The sequence below is a fragment of the Lepus europaeus genome, chromosome X (assembly GCF_033115175.1).
Source record: "Lepus europaeus isolate LE1 chromosome X, mLepTim1.pri, whole genome shotgun sequence".
NCBI classification, from domain to species: Eukaryota; Metazoa; Chordata; class Mammalia; order Lagomorpha; family Leporidae; genus Lepus; species Lepus europaeus.
Window position 1 is genome coordinate 124,585,674 of NC_084850.1, and position 19,451 is coordinate 124,605,124.

At 47.0% G+C, this 19,451-nt stretch overlaps 1 protein-coding gene across 2 annotated transcripts in view; it reads right to left on the minus strand.

The window, feature by feature from the left end:
* Positions 1–8,088, minus strand: part of ZFX (zinc finger protein X-linked) — a 49,354-nt gene extending 41,266 nt beyond the window's left edge. The window contains exon 1 of one of the 2 annotated variants that reach the window (XM_062184280.1): positions 7,980–8,088. The gene's annotated coding sequence lies outside the window, so the exon portion shown is untranslated. Of the gene's footprint in view, positions 1–6,439; positions 6,531–7,979 lie in introns of those variants that run through there. The other variant, XM_062184282.1, reaches the window with a different exon arrangement.
* Positions 8,089–19,451: the final 11,363 nt, after the last annotated feature.

Genomic DNA, 19,451 nt, shown 5'->3' on the forward strand with positions numbered 1-19,451 from the left:
AAGGTCCACAAGGAGTTTTTTATGTGGTTCACATGTATAGATATTTATGCTAAAAACTAAAACTAAGACATTTAAAACATTCATTAACTCAAAAATAAGCCCACTTCGTGTTAAGTATGAATAACATTTTAACATATTTTTCAAACAAAAAAATTAGTGGAAAGAGTAGCACTGCTGGGGAACAGCACTGTAGTGTAGTGGGCTAAGCCTCCACCTGTGGCGCCAGCATCCCATATGGGTGCCAGTTTGTGTCCTGGCTGCTCCTCTTCCAATCCAGCTCTCTGCTATCACCTGAGAAAGAAGTAAAAGATGGTACAAGTGGCTTGGGCCCCTGCATCCACATCGGAGACCCAGAAGAAGCTCCTAGCTCCTGGCTTCAGATTGGTTGCATCCATTGCAGCCATTTGGGGAATGAACCAGTGGATAGAAGACCTTTCTCTCTGTGTCTGTAACTCTACCTCTCAAATAAATACAATCTATAAAGAAAAAAAAAAAAAAGAGAGAGTAGCATTGTTTTACATTTTTGCAATCATTTTTAATGTCTGGCTTAATAGAAGACAGATATATTCTCCTGTTTCTGTATTTGATCTATTATGCCATCACAGATACAGCCTCTGTACAGAACTGCTACAGTGCACAGAAGGTGGGTAAAAATGGCAAATAATATTATGAAAATAGTTTTGACTTCACGAACCCTCAGGAAGAATCTTGTAACTCCCTAGAACACACTTCCATAATTGCTGAACTATATCCACATGTGACATGGATAAATCTAAAACACATATTAAGTGAATACAATATGCAAAATGATGTAGACAGTATGAATTTGCTTATGTAGTTAGAACACCCAAAGGAATATTATGTTTCAAGAAGGCTTAAAATTAAATACACACATGTATATATACATATATACATAAATGCATACATATATATGCATATATATATATATGTATATAAAACACCCAAAGCAATACTTCACCCTGTCTTGGTATGGTAGAAATATTAAGACAGTGGTTACTTCCAAGAAGAAAAGATAGGAATAGGATGATGGGGGCAATGTTGAACTCACGAGTTGAGAATGTCCGGCCTGCAGACCATGTAAAGATCACTAAATCATGTGGTCTGGCCCCGCCAAGGCAATTGCAGGAGGGACTTAAAATTCAAGAAATCTACAGCAGGCTAATTTTTCAGTTGATGAAATTGTGTACGGCCCACAAATGATGTTATAAATACCCAAATGGCCCTTGGCAGAAAAAGGTTCTCCACCCCTGCACTGGATCTGTGAGATCGTATTTTTTAAATAAAGGACAGAGAAAATGAAGCAAATATGTAGCAAAATATGAGATTTGTTAAATCTGGGTGATGTGTGCTTTTCCATAATTTTGAACTACTTCTTGATTAAAAAAACCTTTTAAAGGTCTGATGTCTGCACACTTCAAGGCCACACAGTTTTAAGTATAGTTCCCTTTGAGCAAAATAAATTATAAGATAATTAAGTTTTATAAAATGTTTGGAAAAATAATCCAGCAGTCTGGCCATATTCCAATCAGATAAAGCCTGAGTGTGTATGTGGGACAGAAGGCTACTCAGGTCCTGGGGCTATAACAAGACAAGTGGTGTGACTAAATCTGTATACTCCTTGATCAAAAGACTCTTCAATGACATAAAATTCTCTGCACCCAATAATTCATGTTAACTGTTTTCCAAATAACAACTATGTGCCAGGTATTGCTCAGGAACTAGGATGAGTAACTGTCTCCATATTCACAGTTCATGAAACAGACAAAAATATAAACACATAATTCAAATGTCAATAGATCAAATGCTAAAGATGTCCATACTGCTCTTTGCCAGAGGGAAGGGGCAATGAGCCTAAAAAAATGATGGTGCCAATAACAGAAAGCAGAAGTTTAAGTTTTAGGTTTGAGGTTAAAAAACATTTTCAGTAAATAGTATTAGGCATCTACCATGTTATGTGCCAGATAAGTGTGGTTTTAGCCTTGTTGAGACAGTTAAGACACCTAGGTGGAGATGGTCAACAGGCAACTGAAATGCTGGATGAGAAACTAGAAGAGAGGTTGGACATGCTAGGGGACACCAAGGCTAAGGGAGAAGATTCCAGAGGAAAAAAAGATAGAGGACTGACCTTGAGGGAAATCCCACCATAGAAAAAGAGAAAAGGCACGAAGAGTTTTTAACACACACTACACTTTCATGTGACCATTAACATGCCACACAAGTTTCCCAATTTGCAATACTGGGTTTAAAAGTAAGACGGGTGAAAAGAAATAAAAGTACTGGTGAAAGGAAAATGAGACAGGCAAGGTTTTATAAGATGAGCAAACCTAGGAAAAGTTCAAGGAGAGGGAAAGACACCAGCTGACTGGTAGAGGTTAATGAGGCATGAGACAGCACCACTGACAGAGTCCTGTCCAAAGCAGGCAGCACAGGGTAAAGCCTACTGCAGAGGGCAACTGAAGAAGGGCAATTCTTCCTGCAGCAAAAGGAAGAGGAAGAAATCCTAGGTAAATATAGAGGAAAAGCTCATGAAACACAAGTAAGGGAAACGCAGCTGTTTCTATCAGCCAGCCATCAAGCCTTCTCAGTTAACTGAAAGATCAGATAATCTCTGCTGCAGAGAGGGATTTCGAGGACTGGTTGAGAAGTTTAAAGAGTAAAAAAGAAAGCATGGAAGTGCCAGTGTGTACAAACACAAATAATCCAAGATTATCAGTGACAACAGAAATCTTCATGGGGTTGGAGAGTAAGCATTTACAAAAAGCAATGTGACCGCCGGCGCCACAGCTCAACAGGGTAATCCTCAGCCTTGCAGCGCCGGCACACCGGGTTCTAGTCCCGGTCTGGGCGCTGGATTCTGTCCCGGTTGCCCCTCTTCCAGGCCAGCTCTCTGCTGTGGCCAGGGAGTGCAGTGGAGGATGGCCCAAGTGCTTGGGCCCTGCACCCCATGGGAGACCAGGAGAAGCACCTGGCTCCTGCCTTCGGATCAGCGCGATGCGCCAGCCGCGGCGGCCATTGGAGGGTAAACCAACGGCAAAAAGGAAGACCTTTCTCTCTCTCACTGTCCACTCTGCCTGTCAAAAAAAAAAAAAAAAAAAAAAAAAAAAACCATTTGGCTCTGTCTCTCTCACTGTCCGCTCTGCCTGTCAAAAAAAAAAAAAGGCCGGCGCCGCGCTCACTAGGCTAATCCTCTGCCTTGTGGCGCTGGCACACCAGGTTCTAGTCCCGGTCGGGGAGCCGGATTCTGTCCCGGTTGCCCCTCTTCCAGGCCAGCTCTCTGCTGTGGCCAGGGAGTGCAGTGGAGAATGGCCCAAAGTGCTTGGGCCCTGCACCCCATGGGAGACCAGGAGAAGCACCTGGCTCCTGCCTTCAGATCAGCGCGGTGCGCCGGCCGCGGCGGCCATTGGAGGGTGAACCAACGGCAAAGGAAGACCTTTCTCTCTCTCTCTCTCTCTCTCACTGTCCACTCTGCCTGTCAAAAAAAAAAAAAGCAATGTGGAAAAAAACTTTTTTTTTATTTGACAGGCAGAGTGGACAGAGAGAGAGAGAAAGAGAAAGGTCTTCCTTTTTGCCGTTGGTTCACCCTCCAATGGCCGCCGCGGCCGGCGCACCGCGCTGATCCGAAGGCAGGAGCCAGGTGCTTCTCCTGGTCTCCCATGGGGTGCAGGGCCCAAGCACTTGGGCCACAGCAGAGAGCTGGCCTGGAAGAGGGGCAACCGGGACAGAATCCAGCGCCCAGACCGGGACTAGAACTCGGTGTGCCGCGCCACTGGCGGAGGATTACCCTATTGAGCCACGGTGCCAGCCGAAAAAAACTTAAGCATTTGTGCACGTATTTTTTTGCGTCTATCGAAAAAAAAAATAATTAAAAGCTAATACCTCATTTATGCAAGATGGTTGGATAATAAGGTATTCCACCAGTTTTCCAGATTATCAAAGTCTTTTAGACAAAAAGAATTTTATACTTAATCATTTATCATGGAAACTATTCTATGTTCTTAATTGTACAACTTGATTCTAAATTTAATCTTAATCTTGAACATCCACTGTTGCTGTACTGTATAGCTTTACAAAGAACAGCTTCTGGGGCAGGTGTCATGTCACAGTGTGCCATCATTTGGGATGCACACACCCCATATCTCAGTGCCCAGGGTTCAAGCCCGGGCTCTGCTTCTGATTCCAGCTTCCTGCTAATTAGGCCTACTGGATAATCTCCCCATTTTAAAATCCTTAATTTAGGGGATGGGCCAAGTGTTGCCACAACAGTTAGCTCACTCCTTAGAAGGCCCACTTCCCAGATAGGTGTGTCTGGTTGCAGTCCCAGCTACTCTGCTTCAGAGCCAGCTCCCTGCTAACGCACCTGACAAGGCAGTGGATGAGGACTCAAATACTTGGGCCCTGCCAGCCACATGGGAGACCATACTGGAGTTCCTGGCTCCTGGCTTTGGCCTGGCCCAGCCCTGGCTGTTGTGGGCATTTGGCCAGTGAACCCAGGATGGAAAAGAGCTAGCTCGATCGCTTGCTCTCCCTCCCTCCCTGTCATGTTTAGTTTCAAAAAGAGCAGCTTCTTCTTTAAACTACCCCCGCCTTTTTTTTTTGACAGGCAGAGTGGACAGTGAGAGAGAGAGAGAGACAGAGAGAAAGGTCTTCCTTTTTGTCGTTGGTTCACCCTCCAATGGCCGCCGCGGCCGGCCCGCGCTGATCCGATAGCAGGAGCCAGGTACTTCTCCTGATCTCCCATGGGGCGCAGGGCCCAAGCACTTTGGGCCATCCTCCATTGCACTCTCCCTGGCCACAGCAGAGAGCTGGCCTGGAAGAGGGGCAACCGGGATAGAATCCGGCGCCCCAGCCGGGACTAGAACCCGGTGTGCCGGCGCTGCAAGGCGGAGGATTAGCCTGTTGAGCCATGGCGCCGGCTTCTTTAAACTTTTTTTAAAAGAGCTTCTTTATAGCTCTTCTATATCTTTCTCAGCTGTCAAGATATAAAGGCAACTGGTTCTTCTAAGTTTATGTTTACCCTTAACACCTCAACAACCACAGCCTGCCTTGCTAACTTGCTTCCAGCTGGCTTCAGACAAGGCGCTGTTCCCAATGTTTTCTAAGCCATTTGTGATAAAAACAAGAATCTCAGGCCGGCGCCGTGTTGACAAAAACAAGAATCTCAGGCCGGCGCCATGGCTCACTAGGCTAATCCTCCGCCTGTGGCGCCAGCACCCCGGGTTCCAGTCCCAGTTGGGGCGCCGGTTCTGTCCCGGTTGTTCTTCTTCCAGTCCAATTCTCTGCTGTGGACCGGGAAGGCAGTGGAGGGTGGCCCAGGTCCTTGGGCCCTGCACCCGCATGGGAGACCAGGAGGAAGCACCTGGCTCTTGGCTTCAGATCGGCGCAGCGCACCGGCCGCAAGGCGCCACTTGGGGGTGAACCATCGGAAAAACGAAGACCTTTCTCTCTCTCTCTCTAACTCTGCCTGTCAAAAAAAAAAAAAAAAAAAAGAATCTCTTGTTTGTTCTGGTCCTCTCACTAAACATGGCTGATCTAACCTGTTGCAGTCCAGAAAAATGGAAACACGGAAAGTGAATACCCACACTACCTATAGATTTATACCATAAAATTCTAGGAAACATTCCCCACATGTGCTAAGTCAGTCAAATGTTAATCAAAACATGAGCACGAAGGCTTGCCATAGCAAACAGCCTTGGTTACCCTCTCAAACAAAACCGTGGTTACTTTCACCAGGGGCAAGAAAAGAGATGCATAAGGGCACCTGAAAGCCACTGCCTTTTTAATAATGGCTCTTCCAACCTACTTTACAAAAATGACTTCTTAAAAAAAAAAAAATCACCATGGGAGTACTTATAAATTTTTCATTTTCATGAAATAACCCACAGCACCAGTCCTGTCATTTTCAGCCATGGTAAAGGAAATAGCAGAAGCCACTTCCTATTTATTTACTACAGAAAATAAAGTAACTAATCAAAAGGGTATTTGGTATGAAAAATTAGGATAGAAAAAGGAGTAGCTATCTAGCAAGAGATGCATCATTGAAAAAATGGCCAAATATACTTAACTTCTCAACGCTCTTGCAATCAATCTGGTGGTGAACACACTGACGAACGTGCTACACTATTTCTCAACTTCAGAAACTTGCCTTAGTCCAATGGAACTGCCAAGTGGCTGTAAAGCACAGGACAGATGTGTCCCCACTCTGCTAGTCGAGGGCTCCCCTGCTGTGTCCCCCACGGAGTATAAGCCCTTCCACCTGGCAAGCCAGCTCCTCTGCAATCTACCTTTTCCAGGTGGAATTCCTACCACTCCCTACCTATACCTCCCACTGGAGCCAAGCTGAACACTAGAGGTTTTCGGAAGAAGCTTCACCCTTGAAACGCCCTTTCCCCACTTTCAACTCCACTTAACAAAGTCCTACCTCGGCAACCTTCTGAAAATGCCACCAAGTTCAGCACCTGATCCTCCGAATGGAGCCTTCCGCTGGACACGTCAGTCCCTTTCCCGCGACACTTGCCGCACCTCACCTTGAGTCATCTAACCCTGAAGCACGGAGCCCCTTGCAGCCACGGTCCGCGTCTCCAGAACCCCTGTCATTTCTGACCAGCACCCAGTACAACGCTCGGCTCTCACCGGGCTCCGAGTCACCAGGAAAGTTCTACACTGCCATCACACGCCACCGGGAAACTTCAAATAAAAAATCGAAACGCCATGATAAGTAAATGAACAATAAATACCTCACCACGTTTTTTCCTCAGTAAGAAAATTAAAACTGTCCTCTTCTTATTCCTCAGAGACAGCTACGCTAATAGCGTCAGCGCAGCTTCTCAAGAAAGTTGTTTCCACCCACACAAGTGACTACAAATGACTCCCTCCCAACCCTACTCTTCCGCTTTCGTTCTGTGCAATGTACTTTTCCCCTATTGGACAGGAGAGTGGTGGGAACTTTCCCACCCACTTTTATTTATTCCGACACTCGAGAAGGCAAGGGTGGTAGGCAAACCACACCGAGGGCATCCTGAAAGCCACTTAACTGATTTAAACCAAAATTAAAACTTCCCAGGGTCCCTTCTGCCTCGGGGAGCCTAAGTGTCTGGGCTGCCACCGGCCCCCGATGGCCCTCGGGGTGCGGCAAGCGCAAGAAAAAAAAGCGCGGGCTGAGGGGAGAGAGGGCTCTGGCGCCCGGGCGGCGGCGGTGGCCGCCTGCGGCAGCCCAGCTAAAACGCAGCGGAAACAGCAGCCAGTCACGGGGCTGCGGGAGGCAGGGCAGGAAGGTGGCGCTGCCGCCGAGCGCCTAGAGCCCGAGAGCTCATCATGGCGGCCGAGGCAATGGCCGCCGTAGGGAGCGAGCACGCCCCTCCGCGCGCACACGCCGCTGCGCAGGGCCTCCGGTGCCCGTCACCGGCGCCGCCGCCGCTGCAGCCCGCTCTCCCACCCCCCCTCACGGGCTGTAGCGGAATTTTCTCTCCAGACGCCGCCTTCAAGATGGCGGCTCCCCCTCCCGGCAACCCCCTCAGTCGTCCCCTGCAGCAAGCGCCGAGCCGCCGCCATCTTGTCCCCCGTCCCTCCCCCCCCCTCCGATATTTACATAGCGAAAATCGGCCCGGCCGGCCTGCGGCCTTCACCTCACGCCTGCAGCCTTCGACTCCTCGCCAGGCCTCACCCCCGCTCAGTGCCCCGGGACGGCCGCCACGCCGACCGGGGGCCCCTCAACCGCCTCACGGACCGCCGCGCGACCCTCCCCCAACCCCCGCCCGCTTACGGAACGCGCCTCCGCCGCCGCTCGGGGCAGCCGGGCTCCTCCCCGGGCCTAACTGCGGCCTCCTCGGGGCCTGCTTGGCGCCGCGCGCCACGCCGCCCGGCCTAGCGCGGGAGGGCGCCTTGCGGGCCGCCGACCAGGCCGAGACCAGGCCGCCGAGCGCGCACTAGGCCCCACGGCCGCCGCGGCACCCGGGACTCACCGGACGGGAGTGCGGGCGGTTGGCGACGGTGGCGGGTGCTGCAGGCCGGCCTTTCTCTGGAGCACTGGGCCGGGCTCCGGCTGGTGGGGCGGGCGGAGGGAGGGAGGAGGGGCCGAGCTCGGAGCTGACAAAAAGCGGCCCAGCTCCCCGGCACGGGCCCGCCGTCAGCACGTCACGTCACCGCCCGGGAGAGAGACCCAGGAAAATGCGGAAGGGTAGATGGGCCCCCTCCTCCGCCCGGAGGGTCCCCCTGGCGCCCCGGGTCGGCAACGCTCACGCCCCGCGACCGGGGAGCCCACTGGCCTCGCTGCGGCGGGGTCTCCGGCGGCCCGAGTCTCCGTGACAGCGCCCCCCTTCTTTCCACCTCCTCCGCGCTCCCTCCCGCCGCCGCCACACGCGCCGCAGCCGCCGCCTCGGCCGTAAAGCCCGCGCGGGGCCGCGGTCCGTCGACCCCGCGGAGAGGCAGGCGGCCAGGCCGCCCCCCACCATTTCTCGTGGGCCGCGGCCGCCCCCCGGGGGCCTCTCCAGAGACCTACCGCCTTTCCGTGCGGGTCCTGGCCGAGGCGCCAGCTCGAGTTGTTTGCAGGCCCTCAGACCCCCGCCCTCAGTAAATGTGTTTTCTTCATCCCGGTGGCTGGGGAAGAAGATAAATTTAGTAACAACCGCCATCCCCTGCCCTCGCGTTTAAAAAAAAAAAAAAAAAATCTTTGAAATAAAATGAAAATGGGCTTACCAGTCTAAATGGAGGTGCGGGCCAAAGGCGGGGCGGGGGGGGGCGAGGGGGAGGTGAGAGAAGGGTTATACTACAGCAACTATCAAGGATGTTGATTTTTAAAAAACCAAACAAGCATTCGGTTAGAGCCAAGCTAATTTTATTAGTTGGAGCGGGTGGGGGGCATGAGGAAAAGGTTGTGTTTTGAAACCGGCTTGGCACATCGCAATGGACACGAATCTTCGATGTATATTTTCTACATACCAGTGTTTCAAAGTCTGGGAACCCACGAAATGTTAAATCTTGCATAATGGTTTCATTAATGATGAGTTCTCCACGTTCTTTAATAAATATCTAGAAATGGTTGTGAATTTTTTTTAACTCGTTAAACAAGCGTTTTAAAGTTGAGACTTGGGAGAGAAAGAAATATGGTTGATTAGAGCACTTACCAACTTCAAAGACGTGTACTTGGCATTTTCCTTAAATTTTTACGGTATCTTTCCATGCTGAACTTGAGACCCAATCTTTAAAAGTTACTAGGGTGACACTGGTGTAATGCCAGCATCCCATATGAGCAGATTCTAGCCAAGGCTGCTCCACTTCAGATCCAGCTCCCTACTAGTGTGCCTGGGAAAGCAGCAGATGGCCCAAATGCTTGGGCCCCTGTACACACGTGGAAGCCCTGGATGGAGCTTCAGTCTCCTGGCTTTGGCCTGGCCCAACCACAGCTGTTGGGGCCATTTAAGATGGAAGATGTGTCTCTCTAACTCTGCCTTTCAAATAAACAGAATTTTAACCCAGAATCTGACTTGCTACAGTTCTTTTTCACAGCACTGAATGTTAAAAGGCATTCTTAAACATTAGAGAACACAAAAATCATAGAGCCAGTAGCACAGTGGTATAAAAAATACAGAGGTCATGTGTTTTATTTCTTTTCATAATTAAAAAACAAAAAACTCCCAGAATATAAGTTGTCCTTTCCCTCACATATCTTGCAATCAAAAAATACTGTGAAACAAAGGTAGGGTAAGAAACTCTGAGAATTTACTGGTAACTTTTCTCTCAGGACTTTACCTTTGATTTTTTTTTCAAGTGATTAAATCTCCCTTCAAAAAATGACAAGTGATAATATGTTGCATCATTTTTAGAAAATTCTTTCAGATTGTGATATAGACTTCATAGAAAGGTAGATAAAACTAAGCGATACTGTGTCCAAAAATGAGAAACGGCTTGTGTAACTTCAAAAAGTTGAAAGCCAGTATTTTTAATTGCTTCCCAAAGGCCTCCAGGGTTTCAGAAATCGAAGTTTCGGGTCATCCATGCAACCATAAGCCGCATGTTCAAGACACAAAAGCCCAGTTTCAGCATACTTGTTAGTTTCTCCATTATTATCATCAAATCATTATAAATCCACCAGTGCAAAGCACTTAGCCAAGGATCCTAAAGGAAAAAGATGTGTCCCCAACTTAAAAGATCACTAGTTTAATAGTTTCAAAGAGCAACTTTCCTTATACGTAAAGTAACCTACCTTTGGTGGGAAACAAGGAAAGGAGATGGCTTTGTTCTATTAATTATATTAAATAAACCCTTATTAAAGCCCAACAAAGAGTCTATAGATGATTGTACAAATGAAATCAACTATTTTTTTGGAGTTTTTAAAAAAAAAGAGGAAGTCATTTGTACTTCAGATTTATTAATGGTAGGCCATAAGAAACAGTATTAAACAGTGTTAAAAAATAATGATTAAAACATTTTACTATAGGTACACTTCATTAATATACTCATGATAAAGTGAAAATGCAAAAGAAGAGTGAACAGCATTGATCAGAAATTATTTTATGTCATTGTAAAATATAGGGGACAGCGTTGTAGGGTAGAGGGTTGGGCTGCCGCCTGCAGCACCTGCATCACATATGGCCCGCCACCTGTATGAGTCCTGGCTGCTCCACTTCCAACCCAGCTCCCTGCTAATGTGCCTGGGAGGCCAGCAGAAGATGGCCCAAGTGCTTGGGCCCCTGTACTCACGTGGGAGACCCGGAAGAAGCTCCTGGCTCCTGGCTTCGGATCAGCACAGCTCCAGCCTTTGAGGCCATTTGGGGAGTGAACAAGCGGATGGAAAACTTCTCTCTCTATATGCCTTTCCCTCTTTGTAACTCCACCTTTCAAATAAATAAATGTGTTTTTTAAAATGTAATGACACCTAATATCTCTACAACATTTGTTAACCAAGCACTGGTAATTAGACACAGGATTTCTTGCACTTAGAGGACCTGATGTAGGTCCTATCTTGCCTTGATACTTCTAAGCATTGTTAAGGACCTATAGAATTCTGGGCAGGGAGAGTAACAAAAGACATGGTGCTTGCCCTTGGGGAAATAAGGAAGCTGTGTATAGCAGAATAAAAACATTCTTAAGTGCTTTCACTTTCTCACTTAAATAAACACACAACAAAAGGAAATTTTATCTAGGGAGATTGAGAGCAGAACATTTCAGAAGCATATGCCATGAATACAAAATAGGTGGTTTCAAAGCATTCAAAGAAATTTTCATTATGCACTGAAATGTCTATGCTCCTTCAGAGCTGTTAATGTATATCAGATACTGAAAAGCATCCACTCAAGGTTTTGACAGTGTTCTAATAACTAAAAGTCTCTGACATATTTATAGGTCCTTGAGCCAGAAATGATACAAAGCTTTTCAGTCATCTTTCCCGAGAAAGATTAGTCAGAAAAGAAGCTGTTGATTTTCACTCCACATCACTGACCAATGGGAATCCAAATAGGAAACAATAAATCATTAGCTCATATGAAAATATAAACCTTCTTGAATAAAGTTGTGATAACCCATTATTTTATGTGCTGAAATTTAAAAAAAAAAAAGTTTACCTTCCCCTAGAAAGGTGCTAGTTTTACTGAACTAAGCATATCCTATAAAAATTTACCATTTATCTGATACTTGGTACTTAGGTTATGCTTAGCATGAGCAGGTCGCATCTTCTATCAGAATTCAGTTGGCTATAATTAATGCCAAGTAAGATTTTCTAATCTGAGTCTTTAAACTGCACACCCTCCCCCAAATAATTCTAAAATAAACAATGACTGACAATTAAGTGATTTTAAAGCAGCATTTTTCATATGAGTCATTAGTTGAGTAAGACGTTTAATTCCTATAAATAACTAATAGCCAAATTCTACTTCATGGATTATAAATCACAGGACATGACAAACAAACCAGCTTCACTACAGGGGTAAAAATCAACATAGAGGCATAAAATCAATGAACAGTAACAGTGAACACCTCTGGTATCCAGACTGGTGGAGTCTTTACAATTTTCCACTGAAGAAACCAGGGCTCCTTAGAGAAAAGACTGGTTGCTGGGCTGGAGCAAGAAAGTACAAGATGTGCCAGGAACATATACCAGAAAGCAAAAGTGGCAAGCATTTGACACAGCAGTTCAAGACACGACTGGGGAGCCAGCACCGTAGAGCCTGCCTCCAACATAACCGCCGATTTCAACTCTCAACTGCTACACTTTCCAATCCAGATCCCTGCTAATGTGCCTGAGAGGGCAGCCAAGAACAGTCCAAGTGCTTGGGCCCCTGCCACTCACGTGGGAGACGTGGAAGAAGCTCCTGGCTCCTGTCTAGCTCTGCTCTAGCTATTGTGGCCCTTTGGAGAGTAAACCAGGGAATGGAAGATCTCTGAGTGTGTGTAACTCAGCCTTTCTTTTTCTTTCTTTTTTTAAAAATATTTATTTATTTATTTATTTGAAAGTCAGAGTTACAGAGAGGCAGAGGCAGAGAGAGAGAGAGAGAGAGAGAGAGAGAGAGAGATCTTCCATCAGCTGGTTTACTCTCCAAATGGCTGCAATGGCCAGAGCTGTGTCGATCCGAAGCCAGGAGCCAGGAGCTTCTTCCAGGTCTCCCACCATAGGTGCAGGGGCCCACAGACTTGGGCCATCTTCTACTGCTTTCCCAGGCCATAGCAGAGAGGTGGATCAGAAGTGGAACAGCCAGGACTAGAACCAGAACCCATATGAGATGCTGGCACTGCAGGCGGCAGTTTTACCCGCTATGCCCTGTAACTCAGCCTTTAAAAACAAAACAAAACAAACAACAACAACAACAACAACAAAAAAAACCACTCGGATGCTTGCACCTCACATTATGTAACAGAGTGCTTCCACTCCAGGTTCCTGCTAATTCACACCCTGGGAGGCAGCAGGTGCTGGCTTAAGTACTTCGGTCCCTGCCACCCAAGTGAGAGACCTGGATTAAGTATCCAGTTCCTGGCTGGCTTTGGCCTGACCCTGTCCTGGCTGTTGTAGGCATTTCGGGAGTAAAGCACCGAATAGAAGACCCTTTCTCATCCACATCCATCTCTGTCTCTCTGCCTTTCAAATAAAGTGAAAATAAATCCTTTAAAAGAAAGCATCGAGCCGGCACCGCGGCTCACTAGGCTAATCTCCGCCTTGCGGCGCCGGCACACCGGGTTCTAGTCCTGGTCGGGGCACCGATCCTGTCCCGGTTGCCCCTCTTCCAGGCCAGCTCTCTGCTGTGGCCAGGGAGTGCAGTGGAGGATGGCCCAAGTGCTTGGGCCCTGCACCCCATGGGAGACCAGGAGAAGCACCTGGCTCCTGCCATCGGATCAGCGCACTGCGCCGGCCGCAGCGCGCCTACCACGGCGGCCATTGGAAGGTGAACCAACGGCAAAAGGAAGACCTTTCTCTCTGTCTCTCTCTCTCACTGTCCACTCTGCCTGTCAAAAAAAAAAAAAAAAAAAAGCATCAAAGTTTGCTAGGGGTGTGTCAAAAGGTCTCAGGAGCCACTCTGAAGAGACTCTAACAGATTACAGTTTAGAAAATATGAATATCAAAAGAACAATTGTGGGGCTAGTGCCGTGGTGCACCAGGTTAGGCCTGAGCTTACCTGCGGCGCTGACATCCCAAAGAGGATGATTCAAGTGCTTGGGCCCTTGCATTCACGTGGGAGACCTGGATGGAGTTTCTGGCTCCTGCCTTCAGCTTGTCCCAGCCCTGGCTGCTGCAGCCATTTGGGGAGTGAACCAGCAGATAGAAGATTCTCTCTCTCTCTCTCTCTCTCTCTCTCTGCATTTCAAATAAATAAATAAATATTTTTAAAAAGACTTAAAGAACGTATGGATCAATTTACTGTCTGAAGTTCATTTCAATAATTAACTACAGTAATTATTTGTTATGTAATTTTGTACCACAAATCTGAACCTCAGATTTCCCATCTGTGAAATGAGAGATAATACATAAACCTGAAGAGCATTATACTAGATGAAATGAGTCAGAAAGAAAGAAAAATATTGGGGCCGGCGCCACAGTGCAGTAGGCTAATCCTCCGCCTGGGGCACCAGCATCCTATATGGGCACTGGTTCTAGTCCCGGTTGCTCCTTTTCCGGTCCAACTCTCTGCTGTGGCCCGGGAAGGCAGTAGAGGATGGCCCAAGTGCTTGGGCCCTGCACCTGCATGGGAGATGAGGAGGAAGCACCTGGCTCCTGGCTTCAGATCAGCACAGCTCAGGCCCTTGCGGCCATCTGGGGAGTGAACCAACAGAAAGAAGAACTTTCTCTCTGTCTCTCTCACTGTCTGTAATTCTACCTTTCAAATAAATAAATAAATAAAATCTTAAAAAAAAAAAGACAGATATTGTATGATGTCACTTATATGTGCAAACTGAAAAAGGCAAACTTGTAGAAACAGGGTAGAATGATGGCTGCCAGGGGATGTCAAGGGGTGGGGCTGTGGGGGAGGCAGGGAAAGGAGGCATGTTGGTAAAAGGGTACAGACTTTCAGTTATTAAGATGAAAAAGTTGGGGCCAGTGCTGGTGACATGGCAGGTGAAGCTGCAACCTGCAGTACCAGCATCCTATATGGGCACAGGTTCGAGTCCTGGCTGCTCCACTTCTGATGCAGCTCTCTGTTATGGCCTGGGAAAGCAGTAGAAGATGGCCCAAGTGCTTGGGCCTCTGCACCTATGGTGGGAGACATGGAAGAAGCTTCTGGCTCCCACCTGGCCCAGCCCTGGCCTTTGCAGCCACTTGGGGAGTGAACCAGCATATGGAAGATCTCTTTCCTTCATTCTCTATATCTCTGCCTTTCAAATAAATACATCTCAAAAAAAGAAATTTCCACATAAATTTTAAAAATATTTCATCAAATATTTTTATAAAGCAATACAATGCATCTATCATATATTGTAAACACTGCCAGAGTCTGGAGAAGCACCCTAGAATCAAACACATTAATGTTTCTGTAGTAAAACATATATGCATTTTACTCATTGGGAACAGTTGAGATGGCAGCAGACTCAGGGTTTTATTGCCATAGGAACATTGGCAGCAAAGGAGCAAGAAAAAAAAAAAACTTTTGCTTTTCAGAGATTTTTAATTTTACAATTGTAATTAAGGAATTGTGAGCCTGTATCAATTGTTGCAGGTTGGTTCTATATGTATCCTCCAACTTTGCTGATCTCTCTTAGTTGGAAAGCTTGAACACTCACTAGTTTTTAAGTTTTCATTTCTTTGAGAGAGAGACAGAGACAGAGACAGAGGGAGACAGAGAGAGCTCCCAGCCGCTAATTCACTCCCCCAAGGCCCACAACTGCTGGAACTGGACCAGGCTGAAGCCAGGAGCCAGGAACTCAATTCAGGTCTCCCATGTGAATGGCAGGCATCCAATTACTTGAGCCATAACTGCTGCCTCCTGCAGTCTGCATTAGCATGAATGCTGGAATCAATGCAACTGAGGATCAAACCCAGGGATTTTTTTTTTTTTAAGATTTATTTATTTACTTGAAAGGCAGAGTTTTACACACACACACACACATACACAGAGAGAGAGAGAGAGAGAGAGAGAGAGAGAGAGAGAGGTGGCCTCGGCCAGAGGTGGGCTGATCTGAAGACATCACTGTCTGATGGCTGCAAAGTGATGATAATCTGATCCTGCTGTTTGAGACATGCAAATGAATGGTCTACTTTGAGTGTAGCAGGATGCCTGCCAAATAGTCCACCAATGGCCTATTTGATCAGAAAGAAATAGAGTTTTATATTATTTAAATTTCCATATTTGGGAGTTTCATTGATAAAAGTACCAAGGCTATACTCTATTATCTTCCTTTTCTGAACAATTAGACCATTAATTATGTTTTTCTTGTTTACCATATGCATTTAGCTGAAATTTGTTTCTAAAAACCACTTTAGCTATATCATACAAGCTGCTATAAATTCTCTTTTGTTGTTGTAAAGTTCTAAATATTTTGAAATTTTCTTTTCAGTTTCCTTTTAAATCCAATCATTCTTTGAAATGTTTTTAAATGTCCCTACTGGGGCAGGGGAAGGTTATGTTTTCATTATATTAATTGTATAAAACTTGATTTCTTGAAGCCAAAAAATGTGCTCTACATCAGTGTTGCTCAAACTGTCGTGAAAGATTAGTTTTTTAAAAAAATATTTATTTCATTTATTTGAAAGGCAGAGTTACAGAGAGAGGTAGAAACATACACACACACACACACAGAGAGAGAGAGAGAGAGAGAATGCCATCCCCCAAAGATTAATTTTTTAAAAAATTTCCAGGAATGGGCATTTAACCTAGCAGTTAAGATGCTCATTGAGATATCCACATGCCATGGTTTGAGTCTTGGCTCCACTCCTAATTCCAGCTTCCTGTCTAAATGCACACTGAGAAGCTGCAGGTGATAGCTCAAGTTCTTGGGTCCCTGCCATGCACATGGGAAACCCAGATCGAGTTCCAGGATCTTGAGTTTGGTCTGGCCCAGCCCTGGCTAATGTAGGCACTGGGGGAGTGAACTAGTGGATAAAAGATCTCTCCATCTCTGTCTCTGAGCCCCCCTTCTTTGTCCTTCTCAAATTAAAAAAAAAAAAAAATTCTAGTGCATACTGATATTTCTCTAAGATATAATAAAAATAAATTACTAGAAAAATTAATTTAAACATCATATATAATATAAAATACAGAGCCTTTTTTTTTTTTTTGGTAGAAGCGATACACATGAAAGTATTTGGTCAAGTGTTATAAAAGTTTCCAAACATTCCCAATTTCTGTACTTACCCAGATGAGTAACAAAGAGTTCATTGACTGGCACCACTCCACAAACTATATGCGTATTAGCACTGCTTTATATAATATATAATATAATACATCTCTCTCTGTAACTATGCCATTCAAATAAATCTTAAAAAAATAAACTATATATTACATAATGACCCCTCACTACACAGTATTGAACAAAACAACTCTTAAAAATTGCTTTTTGAGCAAAGACTCCATTTTTATGACATAACAACTTTTCACTCCAAAATATATTCAATAAATACAATAAAAGAAGTGATAATTCAACTTTACAGTTTAAAACAAAAATGTACACAACTACAGTACATAAGAATTCCTAGTCAGAAAATATCACATAGAACAAATTTGGATTGTGCCCAATGCTTCAATGAATCACAAATGTATTGTACTGATTTTTTTTTTTTTTTTTTTTTAGCATATGGATAGCAAGCAAAAGAAAGAAACACCTCGAATTGAGAATAATACCAAAAGAAGCATCTGGCAAATCTATGAAAAGTTTTTAATTCTGCCAAGGTGAGGCAATCCCACAGGAGGAAAGTGAAGGTTTCGGCCCAGTCTGATGTGTGCCCTGGCACTGGAGCCCCGGCTTCAGGGCAGTGCACCCATCACCTCGAGGGGAAATATCACAGGAAAATGGAGCAGGTAGCAAAGGGGGGACGCATGCCCCGATCGGGTCTGGCGAGGACTTTGGGGTTTCACTGGAAGGAATGACTTCGCGGGTACGAGGACAGGCGAATCATGAATAAAGGGGCCGAGCGGACAGGCTCCGCAGCAGAGCCCATGGCACTTCCATGTGCGCACCGGTGGCCTGGGGACGTCAGGGAAATGGTCCTCCTGAGGCAGGCAGGCCCAGGAGGGCGCCTGAGAGTCTCGGTTTCCGAAGGCTCCCAGGCGAGGCCCGTGCACGCTGCGGGTCTCCGCTGCGGGCGGGGTTTCTGCGGGCAGCACAGCCTTGCCTCTCGCCTCTCCGGGCTTTGCGGGAGCCCTGTGTCCCTGCTAAGCCCCCACACGCACGTACCCGCCAGCACCGCTGCCTGCGGGACAGGCAGACGCGGGGCCCTGGGAAGGGGCAGAAAGGCCTGCCCTCAGCTGGCCTGGGGAAAGGGGCTGGGCAGGTGCCTCCAGGGGCGCAGGAGTCCTCCCCACAGCTTGCACCAGGGGCTGCCACAGGGGCCTGGGGAACCGTCGGGGCCTTCAAACCCGCCTTGCCCCAGAGTACACCGCGCTTTCATTTCCAGTTCCCTCGACCCTTTTCAAGTCCCAGGAGGGCTGGGAGAAGAGCACGTCGACTGCTGTGGCGCTGAACACTTTCACCCAAGGCCAAGCCCCGAGGAGCTGAGACATTCCGGGGTGGTGGAGGGAGAGCACCGGAGACAGATAAGAACAGGAGATGATGTGGCAACACAGATGAGGACTCGCTGTTCCAGCCTGGAGATGCAATAAGGAAACATCTTAGACAAAGATTTTTCTGAGCCTGAGAAAGATCTGCATCTGCACATGAAAGAACTGACCCTGTTGCACAAAGAACGAGCCCACGCCTACAGACATTTGGCAACATTTTCCCTTAGCAAGGAGAAACTGCCCTGCAATCAGTGGGAAAGCACACCATCCCTTCCTGGGGCTTGCCTTGTGTTCAGGACACTACCTGGGGCTTCCCATGAATTCTCCCATTTCGGCCACATACCACCCCGAGAAAGTGGCCGCGCTGGCTTTTCACCTGACTGGGTTCTGCAGCTCAGTTGATTTTTTTTTTTTTTTTTAAGATTTATTTGAAAGGCAGAGTTACACTTAGAGAGAAAAAGAGGCAGAGACAGGTCTTCCATCCGCTGGTTCACTCCCCAGATGGCCACAATGGCTGGCGCTGCGCCGATCTGAAGCCAGGAGCCAGGAGCTTCTTCCTGGTCTCCCATGGGGGTGCAGGGACGACCTAATGACCTGGACCACCCTCCACTGCTTTCTCAGGCCAAAGCAGAGAGCTGGATTGGAAGTGGAGCGGCGGGGACTCAAACCGGTGTCCAAATGGGATGCTGGCACTACAGGTGGTGGCTTTACCCACTAAGCCACATCACCAACCCCTGAGTAAATTATTTTTAGCAGAGGTTTATGTGGCTCATGGTTGCAGAGGTCCTAGGTCAAGGGGCTGAATATGGTGATGGTATTCTTGCTGGCAGAGTCCCAAAACAGAGCATCACATGGCAAGGGACAGGGAGCACACTTGTGTATCTCCTCTGGTCTCTCTCTTCTTACAGAGCTAACAGTACTCAATCATGAGGGCACCACTCTGATAACACTAATCCTGGTTACCTCCCCACAGTCCCCCAGTCAGATTAAATTTCTGTTTTTGTTTTTGTTTTTGTTTTTGTTTTTGTTTTTTTGACAGGCAGAGTGGATAGTGAGAGAGAGACAGAGAGAAAGGTCTTCCTTTTTGCCGTTGGTTCACCCTCCAATGGCCGCTGTGGCCAGCACATCGTGCTGATCCGAAGCCAGGAGCCAGGTGCTTCTCCTGGTCTCCCATGTGGGTGCAGGGCCCAAGGACTTGGGCCATCCTCCACTGCACTCCCTGGCCATAGCAGAGAGCTGGCCTGGAAGAGGGGCAACCGGGATAGAATCCGGCGCCCCAACCGGGACTAGAACCTGGTA